Raw genomic sequence first — 5,837 nt, 5'->3', positions numbered from 1 at the left:
TGAATATGTGGAGCAATCTGGCTATGTTGGTAGGCCCAAAGATGTAGCCTATGAGGGGTGAACTCCATCACCAAATTCTTTGTTCTTGCTCTTCATGAATGCATGCATGAGTTAAATGATGAGATGTTTCTTATTTTTTAAGTTTACATGAAAAACTAACTCATAGTCCTTGGAGAGACCTTTGAAAACGTATTTTCATAAGACCTATTTTTACTTATGAAAACATATTTTCAAAGGTTTTACTTATGAAAAGCATCATGGGATGATCACTTTTTAGGAAGGAGAAGTTCTCCAATTTCAGATCAAGTTGGTAGCAGAGCCAGGTTTGAGCAAGTTGCAAGAATGGGAAAGAAGAGTTTCCAAGAGCTTGAGGAGATGAATTTGTCTCTTCGCATGGATAAAATTGAATTGAGAAGAATGCTTATAGTTGTTGAAGAGGAGAAGAGGCATATCCACCTTCAGTTGCAGCATGTGCTTGAGGAACAAGTTGATGAAATTTCCACTCCAGTGACAGAAAAGGAAACATCCAAAGTGAATCAAATATATGGGCATGGTTCAAACAAAGGTTATGGACCTTATGAGGAAAACGATGCATGTGCATTTTGTAAGCATCTCATAGATTGTCATCATATGTCGGTTGGTAAGAGTGGGTGGGTAGATTCATCTACAAAGTCATCATCATCATCTGAAGTAGAAAAGGTGGATGGAAAGTTCAAGGAGGTAATCTCAATTTCAAATCATTCTATTTATGTTCATAACACCTCTTTTGTAGCATTTGAACAACATACTAAAGGCATTAGTATGGAGTTGTTATCTTAGATGGGTTATGAAGGAGGATGCCTTAGAATCAACGACCAAGAGATCACAAATCCTATCATGGTGAAAGAGAGACCAAGAAATCAAGGACTGGGATATGGTTAAAGAGAGTTTGGAGAATGCTCTAAATGGTTTGCGGCAAATCAGTCATCAGAGGATGATATGTCACACCAAGATGGTGGTGACGATGTTCATTTATAGCCTAAGAGAGATGAATGATTTAAAGGACCTTGCATTTCATTGTCCACCCCACATCGTCAAAGTTGTAGCTCAAGGGACAGGTATAAATCTCATGGGTCTTTTCCAAATGTTGGTAATTTTGACTATTTGTGAAACATGTATCCTTGCACTTTTTGTGACGCATTTGACCATTATGTGGTTGTTTGTGAGAAATGCATGGTAATGGTCAAAGAAATGGATCAGATTCTTGGAATCAAGCATGGTGAATCTCCTTCACATTTGAGGACTTCCTTGTCAGCAAGTAAGAGAAAGTGCTTTTGTACCCATTGCATGATGCATGGGCATGGAAACAAAAGATGTTGGAAACTACATCTAGAGCTTTGTCCCAGGAAGGATAAAGAAGTTATGCAAACCAATGCAAGGGAAGCAAGAGGTGGAAAATAGGACTCGCAGTGTTCCTAAGGAAAACTTCAAAGCAAAGTAGATGCAAAAAGAGAACCCATAAGCCTAGGAGAGGCAAAGATTGGGTAAACTATTTGTGTAATTTGTTTTTTCTTTGTAAATTGTAAATACTTTTTGTTGTTTACTTGTTTTGGGTACTTTTGTAAAGTGAACAAGAATAATCACTATGATCAACAAGTATGTTTTTTCATTGACATGTTATGTTATTGGCTTGTTTATGATTCCAATGTTTAAGGAATTTTGGGATGTACAATGTTTGTCATCCAAGTTTGTCTATAGTTTGTCATGTACTCACTGATACAAGTGTTCAAGATGAAACTTGTTGTGAATAGAATCTTTGTTTAAGATTGTACAATATATGACTATGTTTTTGTAGGAAAAGCCAATGGTGTCATTGAATTTTTGTAGCCATAGTACTTTTGTGTATAGACAAAGTTTGAGGATAGTAAAGAAAAGTTTGTATTAGTACATGGTAGGCATTGAGTTGCTTCTGATTTCCAAGATGGAAAGTCAAGATTTTCTTCAACAATGGAACTTCAATATCAAGCTGTTTGGGCCTTGAAAGATCGGTTTAAAGAGAATTTTTAGATTCCACTCATCAGTGTTTTGTTCCCGCATCAACAATAAGAATTTTGACTCGATTCTTGACAAGATGGTAGGTCTTCATGAAGAAGATAGTTGAAGTACCTTGATTGGAGCTAAAAGGGAACCAATTGAAAAAAGAGCATTATGGATTGATTTTTTGGTAAGTTTTGAGTTTCAGACTCATTTTATTTACTAGGAGAAGTAAACTTTTGGAGTCCAGAAGTTCCTAGTGGGAGGTATGATCCGATGATTAAATTTTAGCTCAAAAATGAAAGTTCCTAGAATATTTTAAAATTGGTGTCAATTCGAAGTATTCTTCATTATGAATCCAAAGACACTTGTTTCACCTCAATCTGATGTCATATGACAAAGTTATGATGTTCTGAAGTTTTCGGGCAATAACTAAACAATTAGCAGGTTTGCTGACTAGGCTGTTGACTTGGTAGTCATACTGCTGACATCATCAGGTTGACTGAGCAGGTAGGGACCAATGAGGATCTTCCAAGTGGTAACCTCATCCATGGCAGGATGGCTCGATTTGATTGGTTCGATTTTGATGTGGTGGACCAATGAGGGTATGTCATGTAGCCCAACTAGAGGCTGCCATGTGGCACCCCATGGCTAATTAAAATTTTGGTAAGGGTCAGAGAGCCTTAGCTGGACTCGAGCCTACGACCTCTCATCCAACACTCAAGTGCCTTGCCATAGGGGTAGTTCTTACCCCATAAGGGTTTCAACTCTATTTAAAGTTTAAGTGGAGCACATATATGGAGGAGGGGTTGGGCAGTCAACCCGGCCCCCGATCACCTATAGCATCATAGGATCGTGGCACAGATGGTATGGGGATCGGGGCCTAGCCCGACCCCCAATCATGATACTCCCATAAGACCTCAGTTGAGAAAAGTATAGCGGCAAAGGAAAGGGGCTTAAGATTAGCCTTGTCATTAGTCACAGGAACTTGCATAAGTCCACAGGCGAAATTGGAAGGTGCTAAACCAGTGGGAAATGGGATATGGGAACCAGCCCCTGGTTTTATTGCCTCCAATGTGACCTCAGTAAATCATGACAAGAGGGCTTTGGCAGTCAAGGCGAGCCATTGGCCTGACCCTTGGCCCCATGGGCACCAATATGAACAATAGCTCGACGGTAAAGGAGGCTAGACGAGCGGGGGCAGGGGATTAGGCCTAGCCCGCGACCTTATGGGCCCATGTGACCATAGTATTCCTCTCAGAAGGGTTATTGGGAATTTAATTGTCCAACAAAATGCACCTTCAACAGGTGAATTTGTTGCCTCCACAATAAAAAACAAGGAAAAATTGTAGCTTTGTTAGACTGTTTATCCATTTTGTAGGATGGATAACATAGAAACAGAGGACAAAGCTTGATAGAGCCATAACTTGGTGAGTTTTTGGACTTTTGGAGCTCAAGAAGAGTCTAGATAGGGGTTTTTAGACATTTTAGATCCACTGGTGACCTCTATTTGCTGATTAGAGCACATTCAAAGAGACTTTTTGCAAGTTCAAGTCCATGGGTGTATGAACCAATTAGTTCTTTGGAGAAGTTCTTCAAGGTGTTTGAGCATGGAGAAAGCCTTGTAGGGGTTTTCTTACCTTCATAAGTTTATTGCAACAGCTGTGACTTGTAGGGTGCAACTCATTTTGTCTTTTCTCACTATGTCTTGTTGAGGAAAGCTTTCTTTTTGTACCTCAATGTGGAATTGAAGTACTTGTATGCTCATTTTCAGATGGAGTATTGAGTCTTTGTAGGAGACACCTTTTATTGTTGATGGTTTCATGACTGACTGTAGGTTTTCATGTTGTTTATAGTGAGAGTTATTTGTATGAGAACGTTTCCTTGAAGGGGAAACTAGCCACTTGTTTTATCAACAAACTTTATGTACTCTTTTTCACTGAATATATGGAGTGATCTAGCTATGTTGGTAGGCCTGAAGATGTAGCCCAGGGGGTGAACTGTGTAACCAAATTCTTTGTTGCTGCTCTTCATGAATTCTTGTATGAGTTAAATGATAATATCTTGCTTATGTTTTAAGTTTACATGAAAAACTAACTCATAGTCCTTGAAGAGACCTTTGAAAACTTTTTTTTCATAAGACCCATTTTTACTTGCAAAGCGTTAGAGGATGATCAATTTTTAGGAAGGAGAAGTTCTCCTCCAATTTCATATCACCGTGAATGAATCAAACTTCTTGTACCATCACTTGGGATGCTTCATGAATAAATTTTCTTTTACAAACTTGAACAAACCCTTCTAGTTGCTCCATATATATTTCCTCATCCAAATCTCCATGTGAAAAATATGTTTTATCATATAATTTCTCCAACTCAAGTCAAGTAAAGAAACTAGTGCTCATACAATATGAATAGAGGTGCACTTAAAAACTAGGGTAAATTTTCACGGAAATCAATATTTAACAGCCCCAACCATGGTTCTCTTATAATAATGCATTATAAATATTTTTACAAAAATAAAATTTAAAAAGGGTACTGAGTCAAGGGACATAGATTCCAGAGTTGAGGAGGAGGTTGCTTGCTTGGAATCAATAAGTTTTTTTGTATAGACATATGAACTAGATTTGGACATTAAAGGTTGGTTTATGATCTTTAATGAGCTAATCGAGAATTAAATTAAGCTGCAAAAGAAGTGTGCAGGTGAATGTTGCCTTGGAGAACACTCACAAGGAAGACAAGAATTTATGAAGGAGGAGAGTGTTAATAGTAAGGACATGAAGTCAATTCATGTGAAAAAAAGAAAATAATAGAAGAAAGGAGGGCATTTGAACTTATTCCAGAGGTAGTTACAGAAAGGGAGAGATTGACTTCATGTCAGTATTAAAACAAGTAGCAAATAGTGTGGGAAGAAGAGGAACAACAAAAAAAAGGGGTTGCAAAGGAGAAGAGAAGACAGAGACAATGAACTAATTTCTATTGGCAACATTGGTGAACAGATGGTTTCTCCTTAGTGAGGAGCAATGCCTCTGGAGTCCCTGTAAAGCCAGAGGGTGGAGATGGTTTTCTCTGGATTCCCTTAGTGGTGTGGGTGGAGGATTGTGTCCTTAGAATCCTAGAGGGAGAACCTCTGAAACCTTCTTGCTGTTGATTTACAGTGGGTTCTAGATTCCCCTAAGTGGGTGGAACCAATTTTTTTTGTTTTAAGGGTGGAGATTTACTCTTTGGATTCCCTAGGCATTTTGGGGTGGAGGAAATTGGCCTTTTCACTCCCTATTTTTATTGAATTCTGAGTGGTTGGTGGGTGGAGGAAGGATATCCCCTGGAGTCCATGTTTTATATAAAATTGGTGTTTTAATCCCTAAAGGAATCCCCTTAGTCTCTGGAATCTGTCTTGGGGATGACAACTACAAGATATATTGGCTATAACTATCTGTGGTTGGGTGGATATTCCTTGTCCCAGACTTAATCACCCCTTCTCTTAAATTCAAGATAAGTCTCTGCACCTGTATCATGCACCAATGGAGGTATTTGCATATGTTTGATTGTTATATGAAATCTACATTGATTGCTTAAATTATGCATTACTTACAATGGTAATGTGGAAGGAATGGAATGCTCTTAATTGGTCTTAAGACTGTGATGTAGTCCTTTAATCTAATGCTATAATGGAGGGTCATATATATATATATATATATCACCATCATCATTGTAGGCATGGAATATGCATAGTTATGTAGCTTGCAGCTAGTATGGGAAACTGGTGAGACACATAAGCCTCTATAGGCCAATTAACATTTAATTTAATAGGTAGACTATGGCATTGGA

Source organism: Pinus tabuliformis, chromosome Q (assembly GCF_031772625.1).
Source record: "Pinus tabuliformis cultivar Carrire ecotype Pingquan chromosome Q, CPIR1, whole genome shotgun sequence".
Taxonomy (NCBI): domain Eukaryota; kingdom Viridiplantae; phylum Streptophyta; class Pinopsida; order Pinales; family Pinaceae; genus Pinus; species Pinus tabuliformis.
Note: the sequence above shows the minus strand (reverse complement) of the source record.